At 39.6% G+C, this 18,264-nt stretch overlaps 1 non-coding gene across 1 annotated transcript; it reads left to right on the top strand.

Annotated features, from left to right (window-relative positions):
* Positions 1 to 17,152: 17,152 nt before the first annotated feature.
* On the top strand, positions 17,153 to 17,224 carry TRNAG-UCC (transfer RNA glycine (anticodon UCC)). Its single transcript has one exon. It is a non-coding gene; the product is annotated as a tRNA-Gly (tRNA).
* Positions 17,225 to 18,264: the final 1,040 nt, after the last annotated feature.

The raw sequence follows: 18,264 nt of genomic DNA, 5'->3' as shown, positions 1-18,264 counted from the left end.
GAACAATTCAGGAAAAACACTGGCCTATATTGTGACTGGTGGTATCTACTGGCTCCCATTCTCCATTGGTTTGTCATTTACAGTTCTAGTGCCATACACTTCCTTGGTATGTACTCTGACAGGAATTGCTGCTTTGGTTTTCAGTTCTTTTTCTTTTCTTTCTCTTTCTCAGAATCTGTTGTGATGGATGCTTGGTACATTTTCTCTCTTTATTGGAACTAGTTGAGTCATGCTCTATGATCAGCAATATCCCCCCTGGTCTGTCCCTGATTTCCCTGCACTAGTTCCAGTTTGGTTGTGTAATCTTGAGATTCACAGTCTCAAAGATCTTCATTCCACATAGGTTTTTTTTCAGTACCTTTTAAAACTCCTTATGCACTTGAATAAAATTTTTAAGATTACCTCTAGATTTTGCTTTTTTGGCTGATCACGTATTAAATATTAACATAATTTTGCAAAGACAGTGCCTCAAAATTATGCTTTGATTTTAAGAAAAAAAATATGTGTTCATAGGAGGGACTTTACTGGCTCAACTGTAATGATGTAATAAAACCCAGCTATGGCCAGATCTACTCGGCTGCACCTGAGGAATGTGGATTACTTCTAGAAGAGCAGGTGAGGAGTACCCTACAGCTTTTTCAGGAGGCTGAGGCTGGTGTTGCCAGCAGCCAGTCTGCTATGGAGACTTGCTAAATGGTGAAATAAATGTATGCAGGCATCTCAAAAGCTTTAGAAAGGCAAAGCTCTGCAAGGCAGGAGCTAATACAACCAGGTTGCCCCATCCCAGATGCAGAATCCAGCACTTTACCTTGTTGAACCTCATACAATTGGTGATTCCCCATCTCTTCAATTTGTCAAGGTCTCTCTGCAGGGCCCCTCTGCCCTTGAGGGAGTCAGCAGCTCATCCCAATTTCGTGCTGTTGGCAAACCTAGTATCCCTTCCAGTTCTGTGGTCAAGTCATTAATGAAGATATTGTAGAGCACAGGGCTGAGGATGGAGCCCTGTGGAACCCCACTGGTGACAGGTCCCCAGTCTGATGTCACCCCATTCTCTACAACCCTTTGTACCTGACCTGTGGGCCAATTGCTCACCCAATGTGCAATGAGATTATCCAGCCGTGGATGGATATTTTGTTCAGAAGGATGTTGTGAGAGTAGCAAAAACTTAGCTGAAGTCCAAAAAGATTATGCCTACTGACTTTTCTAGACCAAGTAGGTGGGTTAACCTGTTGTAAAAGGAAATCAGGTTTTTGATAAGTAGGATTTTCCTCCATAAAGTCATGCTGGCTGTGACCAAGGATTGTATTGTCTTTCAGGTGTTTTTCAATACCTCCCTAAGTAATCTTCTCTATAACTTTACCAGACACTGAAATGAGACTGACAGGCCTGTAATTTCTGAAATCATCCTTCTCGCCCTTCTTGAAAACTGGGACAAAGTTCACCAACTTCCAGTCAGATCCAAATTCCCAAGATCACTCAAAAATGATTGAGAGAGACTTTTCAATTACATCAACCAGCTCTTTGAGGACTCTCAGATTAACCCCATTAAGCTCCATAGATTTATAGGGATCCAGCTGGAGCAGCAGATCCCACGAAATTTCAGGGTCAGCTGGGAGTTGATCATTCTTGCAGTCATTGTCCTCCAGCACAAGGGCCCTAAGAACCCCTTGGTTCATCACTGGTGCTGAAGTAAAGAATGCATTAAACACCTCTGCCTTGTCCCTGTCCCTATTTGTTTTCCTGTGCAGCCCAGAATGGGCTGATGTTGTTTTTACACTGACTATTGCCATTAATATATTTGGAAAAACTTTTTATTTTCCCCCATGTTTCTGGCAGCTTCAACTCCAGCTGAGCTTTGGCCATATGGATTTTCTCCCTCCAGTGGTGAGGAGCATCTCTGTGTTCCTCTGTGTCACCTGACCTTGCTGCCACCAGGCATACACTGAACTGGGTTACGTGGGAGCACTGCTGCTCAGTTAGCATTTATTTAAGAAACTGAGAAGGAATATATGCAAACATTTGGGTCTGTTAACTCAAGACAACAAACAGTGAATAAAGAGTAAATATAATGGGTGAGTTGGTTGCCTAGGTAATTGTTCAGGACTGTTGCAAGCACTTTCTAGGGGTGAAAAAATCCTACCATGTAATTTTACTTACTGGTTTCTGACCTTTTCCAAGTATGCTCTTTGCTCTTTTTGGCCTACCAAGTCTGCAGGTTTGGAAGAAGGAGGCAGTCCTCGGCTTTTTGACAGGGACTTCGAATTTTGATTGTTGGTGTTTGAGCTGGAGGCCCCAGTCCCCATGTGAACAGGTGACCTGCACTATTGGCCATGCAAGTGACAGAAGCTTCGTTCAGACAAATGCAGCTCTTCAAATCTCTCAGTGTGTATATACACACTGATCAGTCTCCTAGAAGAAGATATTTTTGCAGCTAAGTCTGTGTATTACTTCCCTTACAAACTCAGTATTTTCCAAGACTCACTAATTAAAATTAGCAACTGAAGATATTTGAGTAGATTTCTCTAAAGAAGATGCTGATTAATTTCCTTTTCCTTGTCCTGGACTGATCTGATTCTTCTAAACAAATTGTATCAGGGCAGTTTTATAGCATCTGTAAGGGTTTCATGTTGTCACTGAGCCTTGGCTCCTTGGGATGTCTTCTAGTTTAAACAACCATTAATTTCGGTTAGTTATATTTTTCTAGAATGAGAACAGCTTTTTTGTCTCCTATGTGTTTCTGGGCCTTCAATATGTTGCTTTTATTTAAAAATTTATTTTAATTAATATGTAAATACACTTTCTATTTTCCTTTCTACAATTAAGAATTATGGTACTTTTTTATTGTGAGGGAGATTGAATTAATCAGGATCCAGAATGTGTGTGAGCTACTGAAGGACTGTACAATCAATTCAGTTCTAAAAGAACTCTAAGGAGATAAAGTTTGACTACAGATGCACAGAGTATCAACAGAGAAGCAAAGACGATTCTGATGGAAATACTTGCAGCTTACTTACCAGGAGAAAAGCCCTTTTCCTCAAAAACTGGATCTTCTATACATTGTATTGTGGAGGTACATAGCCAGAATTAAACTTTTTCAGTTCTGTGCAAGTTCTGTGCATTCATCTTTGGAAGTAGCTAAGTGGATCTCATACTATCCATTAGGAAGCATATAGAGAAAATCACAAGGAGAAATGAATGCTGTGGTGCTCTTTTAGCAGTAAAAGTCAGATGAGTAGCCAAAAGTTGAATCTGTGCTGGATGAGATGAAGGAAATTACACTGGAATGAGCAGAAAAGGCTTTTCTGTACCTTTTATGGGTCTGCACAACCTGCAGCAGGAAATGCTGCTGGGATGAGAATGAATTTTATCAGTACATCCAGAAGTATTGGAAGGAATATCACTATACAACATTTGTGCCAGCTTCTTCTGTAGCATTAATCACAGGTTGGCTGCACCTCCAAGGGAAGGGGTGATTACCAACTCCAGGAGCTGGCAATCCAGTGTTACATACACTTATCCTCACAGCAATGCCAGGCTTGTCTCTGTCACTGAGTGGTAACTCTATAGCTCATCATCAAATGTATAAACAGCATCAGAATTGCCTCCCTTTCTTGCTTCCTGATCAGCTTTACCTCACCAAGCTTCTCCTAAGGGTGCCACTGCATGCTATTGTATAGGATTAGCTCTGACATACAGTGCCACAGGGTGCTACAGTTTAGGTTATTCTTTTTCTGCTGTTTTGTGTCAAGTGTTTTTCCTTTTCTCCTTTGTAGACATTGTGTGGGATTAATTGCAACCATTAAGCACCAGGGAAAAGATTTAACATCCCTTAAGAACAAACAACAAAAAAGCCCCTAACTGATGTCCTGGATTGTGCATCTATCCTCACAGTTACTGAAATCCTGTAAACAATGTTACAGATGTACTTCAAATTAAGTTCCCCCATTCAGGAAGGAAATTTGCTGATTCTCCTTGTTAAAATCAGACTCTTTTTCACTCTTATTGGATGTGCTAAGATTGCTGAGTTCCTCTGTGTCCTGAGAGAACTTTGCAAAGGAAGCATGCTGCTGTCTGTATCCAACCCTGCAAACACAGAAGTTAAGATACGTTGCATGAACTAAGCAAACATCCTATTTCTAAAATATCCCTTGGACTGAACATGCTCAAATTAAGTGTTGTAGTCAAACACTACACTGTGTTGAACTTTCAGCTAGAGATTAAGGAGACTTTAATTTTTTGTGTGCCTCCTCAATTGCACTGGGCTTTGTTAAAATTGCCAGTGCACGCTGCTCCTTTCCAGATTTCCTCAGGCAAAATTTTACCAGTTGGTTCATTTCTCAGCTTTTTGTGCTACTCCATTAAGTTCCACTAAGAGAGACTTAATGCAAACACAGGAACCAAGGTTTCTTGGTGCATGAGTATGAGGTGTAGCAAATAACCATTTAAGTTAGCTGATGAAAATTGTATCTATGGCAATGGCTGTGGCAATAGCCACATATGACTATCCAGATATGAGGGTAGCTGTGTGAGCTGCCCTTTACTAGCAGAAGGGATAGTAGTGAAGCAGTGTGGCACACAAGGGACTGTCAGAATTTGGCAGTTTGGTAGGGCAAGAATAAGAGAGGCATGTCCCCTGGTTCTTTGTAGCCTGCCTTCCCTGTGGATGGTGATGGGTGGATGAAAATGTCTTGCTCTCATATTCTTAAATGGCAGTATGGAGCATTTCTGCACAAACTCAAATAACCTGTGTTTTCTGTGAAAAACTGCCAAAATCAAGACTGCTGTGATTGCAGTTGGGATACTGTGGTGATTGGACTGTTTATATTTTATTTATTATTTTTACTTTGAAAAGCTAATGGATTTTCAGTCAAAAGCAGCCCTATACCTCAGGGAACAATATTTTCTGTTTATGCCTGGGTCTTGTATTGTTTATATGAAAACTGTCCTGACTTTCCAGATTTGGTGAGCTGCAGCCTGGTAGGATAATGCAGATGCCCAAGGCAGTCTTTATAGACATTTAGGTCCATACAGGCTGAACCTAAGGGAAATTAAGATTTAGGTACAAATATTCTAGCACAAGTTTATCTGCACTTTGAAGGCAGTTGATGTTTTTGCAGTATACACCATAAAATAGCTTATTTTATTTGCAACTTATTTTTGCAACTTTCCACAGGTAATTTTATTCTGATGATCTTTGTTTTGCTCTCATCAGCGTGTAGGTACTGTTGTCTCCTTATGGCATTGTTTTGCTGACAGGGGACACTGCAATGCTGATTGATGCAATCTACTGAAACTTGAAGTGTCACACACTGATCCTTCAGGTGCTGAAAGGACACACCTCCTCTTGCTGTCTCTTTCTTATGAGCTGCATTTAAATGGTACAGTCTCAAGATGAAATTCTAAGGTAGACTACAGTTCCAGACAAACTGGCTATACTCAGGAGCTGTTAGCACTGGATTTATCCACATGTCTACCAAGTGTTAATACAAATCACTTATTATAGGGGAAGGGATGGGTCTGACTTTTATAACACTTTAAAAACAGTTTGCTTACTAGAGGATTTTGAAATTGGTCCAAAGGTATTTTTCTGCAAGTATGTAACTGATTAGTGATAAAATCAAACGTGGAAAATTAGTTTCAACTGGGGACTTTGCTGTGCCAGAAGAGTGACAGGGGATTTTGCTCTTGGCAGCAGAGTGGTCATGAGCTGCTCAAAGGCTTGAACCACAGGTTAACCCAGGCACTGTATTCAGGGAACAAAGGAAGGAGTGGTTTAAACCTTTTCTGTGTTAGTATGCAATAAAAAATTAAACAGATGTGGCCATCATAATACAGCAATATCAAAATTTCTTTCTAAAGATATAGAAGGCAAGGATTTGATGATCATAGTAATGTAATCCTTAAGAGGAGTAGCTCTAATTAGTCCTGGAGCTTCAATATGAAAATTGTAATCTTTGTAAACTTCTTATAGACTAATTCCTGCTACAAATTGTGATATGTGTTAATCATTTTCAGCTTTTCCTCAATGTCCAGTAACAGCCCCTGCAATAGCATGCTTGATTTCATTCTAAGCATTTATTGTCTTCTGGGGTAGAGTGGGGAAAGGGACATAAGACCATTGGGTTGGAAGAGAACCGTGAGACTGGAGAAGGGAGAGGTTATTTTTCTTTCTGGATAAAGTGACTTTTTGGTTTTGTATTTATAAACTCCTAGATACTTGTGTCCAAGTAGTCTGATGGGGATGACTCGTGTGTGACATTGAGGATGATGAATGCTGTATTGTTTTCTTGGTTTGGGCATCTTCAGGCTACAGAGTATATTCTTGTTTGAATAACAGGAAGAGAAATGGCACTGGACTATAAACTCATTAAATCCCCCTCCTCTACCAGAGCACAGGCCTACAGCTAATGAGTCATCCCTGCCATGATCTTGGTGTGAGCAGCACATTCTTCAGCGTTTACCAGTTTCACCAGTGTTAATTTTGCCCTGTCTGTTTTTTGCATGTCATGCTTAATCCCTGCCCTGTTGTTCCTTTTTGTCATGTTTACAAACATGTCTTTGCATATATATTTATTTCATCCCAACCTTAACAGTGCTGTTGCAACCCTCTCCAGGGCTAAGTTGACATAAGGGTAAGACTGAACCAATAGAGTGGGAACCATATCCTTCACATTTGACTGAAACAAGAGATGGTAGTCCTCTGTCCTGAAGGTGTATGCCCTAACTCTAGCAGAAAAGTGATCTACTAAATATTCTTTGTAAAAAATTGTAAAAAAAAATATGTTTCCACTCCTTACTATAATACCATGGGGCTTGCTTGTTTATTTATTTATGAGAATTAATTGGATACAGAAACCAAATAATTGCTTGTGTGTATTTTTCCACACCAAGTGCTTGGTCGTAACAACAGACAGGATAGCAAAGAAGACTACTGGAAGAAACAGTGAAGTACTGAAATTAAAGGGATTGTAGGAGCAAGAGAAAATAAGCAAATGCACCTTGATACCATTTTGTTGCCCTTACCCAGTCTAACCATAGTCTGGATTTCACAGCAGTGAAGATAAAATTTGCCCAAAGTAATGTATTGTCTATTTCCTTTTTCACTGCTACCCTGCATGAGTAGACAAGGAAAATTAAAGATTGGATTTGTTCTTATCCACCTTGATTTTAACTGAGGCCACAAGAATAGATTTATTGTTTATTGATTCAACTTTCTTTTTCAATGTTGGTAGCTAAATGCTTATTAAGCATATTAAACATAGCAGAAGAACCAAAGGGAAAGACAGGATCAGATAACTTGCATGCTGCTTATCTTCTGTGGAGAAAATTCAATTGTTTCCAAGCACACTAATAAGAAAATGGTTAGGAATACTGAACGCAGGCATGCCAAGGGCAAACGATGCCTGATGATCTGGATTGCCTTCTCTGAAGAAATGGCAGCTGGCTGGGTGAAAAAGAAAGTGTACTGGATGTTATATTGACTTTATCAGGTTATTTGATCCTAATTCTATGAACTATATTCTTATAAATGAACGGGGTAGATATAGATTTGTTGAGGGACCGACAGAGTACCAGAAAAACTGGATGGGCCACTGGGCTCAGAAGGTAATGGGCAGCACTTCAACATTAGTGTTCTGCCACTGTTTAATGTGTTCATCAGCAACCTGAATGATGGAAAAGAGCTTCTGTCAAGCTTAAGGATTGACACTAAGCTGGGGGAGGAGGTGGAGGGCCAGGACTCTGATAAAAGGCACAGAGACCTCAAAAAGCTAGAGGAGCTGGCTGATGGGAAACCTGTCCAATTCAACAAAGACATGAGCGTCTGGGGTAAACAGCCCCATGCTCAGTACAGGCTGTAGGTGAGCTAAGCAGGTAACAGGAGAAGATCTGGAAAGTCCTAGTGAGCAGCAGGTCCAACATGAATCAGCAGTGTGTCCTTTAATGAAGCCTTGCAGCACGCTGGTCAGTTAGTAAGAGTATAAGCAGCAAGTTGATGCAATTATTCTCCTCTGCCCTGCAATTTTGAGGCTGCCTCTAGAGTCATGTCTCCATTTCCACCCACTCCTGCCCACAAGAGAGATTTATCAGCTGGAAGCTAGAAGGAGTCCAAGGAAGGACCACTGACATGACAAAGGAGTAGAAATATGTGACATTCTTAGAGGAAGCTGACGGAAGTGGTCTATTTAATCCAGAAGAAAAGGACTTTGAAGGGGGTTACTTGGCACATTAAACAGTGTGGTGGGTGGTTGTTAGAAAACAGAAATCCAGACTCTTCTCAGGATGTCAATGCTAAAGGACAAGAAGGAAGGGATGAGAAATGCATCCCAGAAAGTTCCTATTTCCTATTGGGAAAAGAAATTCTCTTTACATATTGTTGAACAGTGGACTATGTCACAAAGAGAGATTGTGATATTCCTGTCCTTGAAGATATTCAAAACTCATCTAGAAAGAGCTCTGAGCAATCTGATATAACCTTGAAGTTACCCTGCCTTGAGCAGAGGGTTGGGCTAGCTGACCTTCAGACTATTTTTAATAAAATTTAGTCATTCTGTGAAATTCTGGCAGTTCCAGAGATGAGAATCCTATAAAAATGTGAAAATTATTTAGGACTGCTTTCTTTGCAGACCTAGTGTCTATGTGTGTGTCTTCCAAGCACTGGAATTTCTTACACCTTTGTCTGCTGTACTGTAGAAACCTCCACTGAAGTTTAGTTCTCCACGTAGGCAGCTATATTCGGTGATGCAGCTATTTCTGCATCTCTTCTTTGAGAAGTTATAAAGACAGAGCTATGAAGCAGATTTCCCAGTATGTAACTACTCTTTTCTAAGCCTTCTCTGATGAACTATTCCATTATTTTCAGACATACTCTTCCATTAGTAAAAGCAGTCATTTTCTTTCAGAGGCTAACTTTAGAGGAATAGGTCACTCTGCACTTTTTGAGAATGTTGACACAAGTCAGAACAGGGAGAAGTTTCTAAAGGTCAGCAGAAAAATAAACCACAGCTTCTTTTTCTGTCCTGTCCTAACATTTCCCCTTTTTCCCAGTTTATCTCTAGGAGAAGCTTGATTTAGAATCAAGGAGCAGTTTTAGAGAGGTGTTGCAAGAATTCTGACTCACTGTTGAATGCTGCATCTCTGCAGGAAATTCAGTGTATTCAACAATAAATTCAATACTCAGTAGCATTTATTTATTATAAACTGAAATGATACATGCTTTTGGCCAAATTAAATTTCTAACTGGAAATGCACTTGAAGAAGAAATACAAACCCAACTTTGGCATCAGAGTCATAGAATGATTTGGAAAGGACTTTAAAGGCCATCTAGTTCTAACCTCTTTGCTATCAGCAGGGGCACCTGTGACTAGACCAGGTTTCTCAAAGCCCCATCCATCCTGACCTTGAACACCTCCAGGGATGGAACATCTAAAACTTCTCTGGTGACTTTCCAGCTTTACAATAAAGAATTTTTTCCTCATATCTCATCTAAACTTCCACTTTTTAGATTTAAAGCCACTCCCCCTTGTTCTATCTCTACATGTGCTTGTGTTAAGAATAAACCTCTCATTTTTACATGATTTAATCTGTATGAGTAGCAAACTTGGGCATTTTTAAAAATCAAACTCACTATTTTTTCAGTTTTTAAAAGCTGACTATCAACTGTCCAGGACTTTCACCAGTTTCTTTCTGATCACTCCTCTCTTATTTAACAAAATATGAACTGTTTATCTTCTTGCAATCAGTTGTAATGAAAAAAACATGTGCAACCATAAACATGCAAGACAAATTACAACTGAGCTGTCAAAGGATAGTCTGAAGGATAAAGATGAGAAGATGAGTTCATCCTTTTTCGTGTTCCCTTTACAAGTGTCATTGGAACAAAAGCTGCTTGAGTTGTTTTACTGCTGCTTGTTTTTAGATTTTTACAGAGCTCAGAGTGTGAGGCACCTTTTGACCGTGCTATGGGATGTAGCCTTAGAAGGAGTAAATATGCTGGCTGCAGTCTGTCTGGTCAGTCCTGCTGGGTGCTGGTATGTACAGACACCTTCCCTGCTTTGCCTTCTGGCTCTGCAAAGGCAGGAAAAGGAACAATCCTTTTCTTTCCTCTGAGACTGAGGGGACTCTGAAAGGATGGGTTGGCAAGCAGATACAGGAATACTACACCTAATTGTTATTACAGCAGTGAGTGGAATGATACATGGTACCTCAGGGGAGAATGGGATTTTTCTTAAAAAGACATAAAAACCACGCTTCTGCCCTTTAGATTTCACTGCCTTCATACAAATGCAGCATTATCACTCTAATTCTATGATATTTGAGAGCTTTAATAACCAGCTCAACAGATCTCTAGAAGATCCAGAGAAATGTCTCAGATATTCTCAGTCCAAGTGTGGAGACTCTAAAAACATTTTATCTATGGGAAAGTGTTTCCCTTGTGCTTTTTGCTTTTTACAACATGAGTGCCTCATGCCAAATACTAGAATATCTAGTGTGCCTCTGCTTGTATGTCTATCTGTGCATGTCTACAGACACTTTAGCTGATTCTTCACAAGAGTGAAGGTATAAATTGCTGGCATATCATATCTTCCTTTGATTTTTTCATCACTAAATATTGCAGTTTCTCTGTATTATTTTGGTGTCACTAGAGTTGCAGTTCTTCTCCAACCTCCTCACTAAAGTTTTATTTCTCTTCAGCCCTGCATCATGCCATCTCCAATTCAGCCTTTGCTTGGAGTATTTAGTTTCCTTAATGATTTCCATTAACTTTTTTAGATTCCCATCTCTTTATTGTACCCATGTTTTAGCATTTGGAAAATTCTGTTAAATAAAAGTTTCTTCATGATTTCTACTGTAGCCTTCTCTGACCCAGTCAAACAATTTTTACCAAAAACAGTGAAGATTCTGGGTCTGTTGATGACTGTGGCACACTCTTGTGCATGAACTGTGTGTAGATGTGCAATTTAACAAAGAGGGGGGGAAATCAAAATCTTTTATACTGTATCTGGAAAGTATTGGCTGAGTTGCATCTTCTTAATGAGTCTAAATCAGGATAATTCCAGTGATCCAATCTTAGCCCCAAACTTAGTCAATATTTTATGTCTAAAGGACTTTATAGGTGTAATTGAGCCCTTACATGGCTTTGGCACATAGGAATAAGGATGACAAACCATATATATTTGGGTGAATAAAATAAATTAATTATTTCAATGGAGTATAATAAAATTAGACTAAAATATATTAATCAGTATTATTTACTACACAGTATAGATAGCTATAGCTACTAATATGGTGTTATTGAAACAATACCCAAGCCATGATATCAAAGTCAACAAAGTAATTATGTAGAGATTTATGTAACACACCCACACCAATAACCATGAGTGAATCACTTTTGCCCAGCCTCAAGGAGTAACCTGGAGAGGGGTCTCCACTCAAGGGAGGAATATCCACACACACTCCAAGAGGTGATTGATGTGTTAGAAGACCCTATGTTTAAAAAGGAGTTTCATAATATGAAGTGATTGTCAGTCCTATGTCTCTAGGCCAGCTGTGTCAGCTCAGCAGCTTTAGATAAATTATCAGCATTACAACTTGTTCGTTGCTTTATCAGGAACTTTCTCTGCCACATGCTCACTGGTGCCAGTTTCTGCCAGGAAATGTTCTTCCTCAGATTGCTGAACTTTCAGATTGGTGAGTCAGGCTGGTCTCAGCAAGTGTCAACACTGATGCAGCATGATCTCCCTTCATCCAGCAGTGGTAACTTCTGCAAAAATTGTATAGTTTTACCTCCAATTAGGCAAAGCATCATGTTACAAAGGCCCCATGTATGAGTGCACATACGTAAGAAAGGAAAGAGACAAGGCAGAACAGGGAAAGACTCCTCAGTACACTGGGAGAAAGACTCCTCATTAAAACTGAATTGCAGACCACTCTCTGTCTTCAGATAGTTAAATAAAAGGAGTCTACAGCTCCTCAGCCAATTGTTCCCTCTAACCAGTAGTTTTATGAGATAAAATAGAAGGCAGAGACTATAAGTGTTTACATGAGAAACAGAAAATCACATGGAAAATCACATGAAAATAATATGACTATACTGAGGTTTATTAACCTCAGTAATCATATCTATCAAGACATGTACAAAAGAATCATTCACTGTTCAGATAGTGGTAAAACTTGAAGCAGAGTAGTGACAAGTTTGGGAAGTCTAATCAAAAGCTAAAAAAATCAGAGATCTGAAAAAAATTACCTGTACAGAAAAACTGAAGGAATTTGAGTTCTTCAGTTTCAGGAAGAGAAGTCTGACCTCTCAGGTGAATCAATGGTGTTGCAAAAAGGCACAGGAGATTCTCCCAATTTTAGGCAATCAATAAATCCTGGATGTAAATTGCAGCAAGTGACATCCTGTCAGAAAAATCCTTCTGGTAGTAAAGACAGTGAAACATTGACGTGTTTTTCATATGAAGCTTTCATCCTTTTAGGAACAGCTATATCTGATAGGCTGTGGGGAAAGAGAATTTTCTAGGTGGTCTCTGGAGGTCCCCTCCAGTCCCTTGACACAGAAATTCAGAGACATTTGATTAATTTCCTGTTTTGTAGCAGCAAAGAGAATGTAGGCTACTTGACCCAAAAGCAGAACCATCTTTTAAACATTTTCAGCTGATCCTAGAGTGCTATGCCTCTATTAGCTTATAAAGCTGAAATTAAAGGCAGTGGTAAGAAAACATGTTTTGTTTTTTAAAATTATTAAAACTATTTTTAAAAATTAAAAACTCCACTAGTTATATTAAAATATAGTGACTAAATGATATTGTAAGTGAATTCTTCAGCACTGTCTTTCAAGTAGAAAGTAAGTTTATTCTGAGATACTGCATTTCCCTCTTTAGCTCCTGTCTGTTCTAGCAGAGCTGAAGCTCTGACTGAGAGATGTGGTCTGACAATTGCTAGGGCTGCAATACACTCTTTTTCAAGCATCTTTCAGTATTGTTAAAATATGAGCATCTCCTCTAACTAGACAAATATTGTCATCTTGCACAATGACTTCTTTGTAAGGCAAAAATAAAATATACCCTGTTGTACCAGCTATTGAGGGAAACACAAACATTTAGATGACAGCGTGCATGGGGGCATCTGGAAGCCCTTCTGTAAGTCATGGAAAGGACCTGGATATGAATGGTAGATGTTAACTGGATTGTCAGCATTTTAGTAGGGGTAAGGAAAGCCTGTAGAAGTAATGTTCTAAAGTGTTGCCATTCTTTCCGACACTGATATAATTTTTTGAGATATATTTTTGTCACTTATTTAAGAGATAAGAGATTCTTTCTAATAAAATTGGAGCTCTTCCTTTTTTTTCCATCATTCATTCATATTCACTGAGGATGCAGTAATCCCTGTGGAGAAATAAATTACCAAATTGTGTAAAAGTCAGTTTTGGGAGGTGACACTGCTTCTGGGAGAGTACTGCTAAAGAAAAGGAGTTTTATCATTGGGCATAGTAGGATTTCATCAAGTTACATCCACTGCCGTGATATCTGTGATATTTTGTGGGTTTTTTTCCCCCAATGGTTATTATCATGCACCTATTTTGTAATACAGGATTTGTCACTGATAGCTTCTGTAGCCTTTGCTGTTGAAGCAGGTGGAACTAAACAGCAGGGGAGATTGCTGTGAAAATAAAATGCAGAGTAGCTTGTTTCCTAGGTGAAGTTGTAGTTGAATACCATAACGATCCTCTCTCTGCATTCACTTGAGCTCTAGGATTGCCAGGTCACTTTAGCAACCAGGACAAACTGTAGTAATCCTCTGTGAGATTGTCTCTTCCTGCCAGGCATGAAAGAGCTGTGTCATTGATGATGTCTAGGCCAGACTGAGCTGAGGATGCCCAGCAGGGATAGCTCATGTTCCAGCAGGTTTTCAAGTGCACTGATGTCCCACAAATGTGGGGTAAATGGCCTTACTCCTCCCATCTTTCCTATGACCACAGCACTGCTAGCAAAAGTGACAATACCGCACCAAAGAAGGCCTTTTTGTAGCTAAAGCACTGCACTGATAATTTGGACCCTCTCTGAATCTACTGTAGGTTCTGCAAGACAGTCATTAATTCTCTTTCTCTGTATTTCCTCTTGTATATTTCTCCCTTTGTAAGACTCTGGATGATGATGGAGTTTGTAGAAAGACTGTGACACTGACAAAAGTTGTGAAGTAGTTTAGAGATGTCTTCTAAACATGTAAAGGACTTGTGACAGAAAAGCTGCAGGCTTGGCCTTGAACCGTTTGGCAATTGCAAAGAAAAATCTACTGAATATTCACTATCTGCCAATTGCCTGCCTAATTACCATTGAGGGCGTGATTAATAATGGACAAAAAGCAAGTTCACAAGCATTCATTGGCTGTAGGCAACAGCCAACTGGTCTGAAACACTCATGTTTCAGATAGACATCTGCTATGACTGAGATGTTAAAAAAGGTGGCTGCATTTCAAATGAAGATGTTTGATTAGTAATAATTTCAGTTCTGGCATAGTTAACTTACCATCCTACTTTTGGATGCTAATTAGTAGGAGACAAATAATGCCTGAAAAAAGAACAGCTGTTTAAGGACAAATAAAATGCGGGTCAGTGTATGAGTGCTTCAGAAGGATGCTTGCATCCTTCCCCTACCACCCTCGGAATCTGAAGAAAGAACTGCTAGAATATACTTTTAATTGCACACACAGGGCTGAACAGATTTGTGTTCCCATTCAGCACATGGTGCTCATGCTGTTTGCTCTGCCTGTGCCATTCTCAAGAGACTGAAAAGTGTGCCTTTCTCATTGTTGCACAGATGCTTTTTGGATCTTGGGGGAGGAAGTTATTTTAGGACATGGTAGCTCACCAGGTGAGACTGAATGAATTTACACACTAGTCATCTTGGCTTCCTCCTTCCCTTAGATGGTTTTGACTAAATTATTTGTTCTTCTAAATCTTCACAATAGTTTTTTAGACTCTCCATCACACAAGGCTGTGATGAATTTGAAAGTTATAAGTAGTCAGTTCTTGTTACAAATAAAAGCAGTTTGAATCTGGGGCAAATAAGAAGTTACTTGAATCTGGGGCACCAAACCACTCAACACAAATTGCAGAGTATGTGTGGGATACTTGAAACTTACCACGTCTCTCCTAAAAAAAAAGAAAAAAAAAAAGAAGTTCTCTTGATGTCAGTATTAAACTGGTTCATATTTCTGAGGCAGAATGATTTATAATGACTACAACAGTGCTGAGGGTAGAGACATAGCACTATAACAATCTCCATCTAAGCTGAAGGCAGAACCCGGTAGAACAGATCTCTTCCTCTAATAAAAAAAGTGTTGAAACAACCCTCCCTTAATATAAGATATTAAGGTAAAACAAGATCAACTTCATTTATTTTTCTTCTAGCTGTATAGGCAAATCTATCCTTCTCACTTCATGGACGTGCTCGGGAAAAGGTATTAGGTAAAATAAGGACAGACAAATAACAGTGACAGAGTGAATAGCATTTGGAGATTAATTTAATTATCCAGTGTATAATAACTTCCTTTAAGTGCTATCTGTTTTGTTGGCTTATTAAGGAACATGTGAGTTTCAGAGTGCCCTGTCCTCTATTATCATAATTTTAGCCATGTGTTAAGGAAGGTAATGACATTTTGGATCTTTCAGGTTATTGTTTTATGCCTGAGGGCCCACAGATTTCAGGAACAAAACCCATTTCAAAGCAAAATCCCTTATCAAGGAAGGAAGCACGGGGTGTGTGGGAGTGGGGTTTGTTGGACTAGATGTCTTTCAAAAATCCCTTCCAACCAAATGTACTCCGTAACTCTGTAAAATTGAATCCTAATCCAAGCCTCATGATGACCAGAGCCTGGACCTGTCTGGCTGGGACACATCTGCCCCAAGGCTAAGGTTTGACATCCTGCCACTTACAGCTTATCAACTCCTTCAAACATCTCATGCTTATTCCTGGTCCTGTAACAGACAGTGCTGCCTTCTGTTGTTCAGGAACAGCTGTTTGCAGCAAATGTGACTGAAATATTTTGGAGAACTGGTCTGGTTGAAGGGCTACAAAAACCATGCATTGATACATTATTTTAATTCTATCTCCACATTGCTGCATGAATGATGCAACAGCATTGGCAAATCCACTTGGATGCCTCAATGGAAGAATGCAGGGCAACATGGAGACTCTGCCCTTTCCTCCAGTTAACAAGTTTAGTTATTGCAAATATCTTGGAGGGATGTAAGATTATTAGGAGTGTAGATCAGGCCTGTAAAAGGCTATATGAATGCTGCCTACAAGACATTGAAATAAACCATTTAACTCACCTGTAGCCACTGCTGCTATTGACTCCTCTGTTGCAGAGCTGTCAGGTAGCCCAGGATTTTGCCTTAATGATCTTCTGAGGGTTGAGACAACAGCATTAAACAACACCATGACAACCTGTAAACATTACTTTGAAGCAAACCCAGATGGAATTTATTCACCTCACAAAAGTACTGGCTCTCATATTACAATCTCAAATTACAGCGGCTGCTTTTTCACACAGCAGGTATTAGTTTGAAAATTTTATAGCCTAAATCTTCATGTTGCTAATGTATGTGAATTGTTGAAATACCAAATTCATGGTTAACTGGAATTTGTACTTTTGAATGTTCTTAAAACCAAGGATATGCTCATATACACATATATATCTGCATGTGCATGTATATTCATTTGTATATATTATATATATAAGCAAAAATATAACATTAGACATATGCTGCATCTTTCTGATTTTATAGCCAGAAATGTATGCATGCTCTGATTCTTTTGCTCCTATCACTTTGCTTTTACCATTAATCTGATCTTATTCCTGTCCTCTTCTAGCTGGACTTGATGCACAAAACCCAGAAAAACATCCTGAACATCTTTAAGAACTAGCTCAAACTTCAGCCTCTGAGTCTGCATGGAAAACGATACTTCTGCCCACAACTTATTCTGGTGACAAGACTTAGAGCACAGCTGCAGAAACTGAAGCTGAATCTGCACTTGCTAACCCAGCTCTCAGACAACAAAATTGCTTGTACTGGTTGAAAAAGCAGCAGTACTGATCAGCTGAGTCCTGCTAAGGCTGGAGCTGATGTGAGCAGATGTTGCACACGGCTGCGTTGGTGGTATAGTGGTGAGCATAGCTGCCTTCCAAGCAGTTGACCCGGGTTCGATTCCCGGCCAACGCATCCATAACTGTTTTAGTTTACGTTTGCCAGTTTTAATACGCTCCTTTTCTGTTGAGAGATAGAAATAGGAGCAAAAGCAAGGCAGGCGTAAAACTTAAAAGGGTATAAAAAAATCTTTATTAACAACACAGAGAAAATAATAAATTCAGAATAAGATCTTCAGACCACTCCCTCCTTCCCTCTCTACATATTCTTAACAACAACATACAAAAACTCTTCAGTCGGTTTCCAACTTAAATAGTCCTTTTCAGTTCACTTCAGGTTGTCAGGCCATAGGAACTTCTCCAAAAGATGAAATAAACCAGTTCTTTCGTGGTTCCACTTTCCATGAACTCCTCCCATCTTCACAGCTTTCCCAGAACTGTGCTTATGGGCCATGTTAAACTCATGGGGTATTTACTTTTAAGAATTAACTGTTCCAAAGCAAAACTTCTCTTCATCTCTCTTTCTCTCTGTTCATAATTCATCCCCAGAAACACAGATTCCCTTCTTTCTTTGGTGCAAAGGATTCTCAACACTCCAACCCCTCATGTTTATGAGCACAGCTGCAGAAACTGAAGTTGAATCTGCACTTGCTAACCCAGCTGTTGGGCAACAAAATTGCTTATACTGGTTAAAAAAGTACTATTGCCGAACTGCTGAGTCCTGCTAAGGCTGGAACTGCATCCGAACTCCCACTTTGCCTGCATGTGTCTCCATTAAACACTGTGGTTTCAGTAGGTCTGAGCCAATAGGTGGGGGCGTTTGCCACAGCTTTTTCTGAGAGTCATGTCATCCACTGGCTTCCTTGTGATTTTCTGGACGTGGGGGCCAGAGGTGGGTGAAGATGAATGTTTGAGTGAGAAGGACAGAGAGGCATTTCTTTTGTTCTTGTTTATGTTGCTCATGTTTATACCGATGACATAACCTCCTTTTGAAATTCAATGAGAGTATTTGTGCAACTTGTGTGTGTTTATAAATGTTTTCAGCTACCTCCAAACAGTAATTCAGTACTGATGTTCTGAGATAATGGAAAGTTGAGGTTTGCAGGCAACAGAAGC

Source organism: Sturnus vulgaris, chromosome 6 (assembly GCF_052056855.1).
Source record: "Sturnus vulgaris isolate bStuVul1 chromosome 6, bStuVul1.hap1, whole genome shotgun sequence".
In the NCBI taxonomy this organism is placed as follows: Eukaryota; Metazoa; Chordata; class Aves; order Passeriformes; family Sturnidae; genus Sturnus; species Sturnus vulgaris.
The sequence above is the reverse complement of the archived record's forward strand: the minus strand, read 5'-3'. Positions and strand labels throughout refer to the sequence as shown.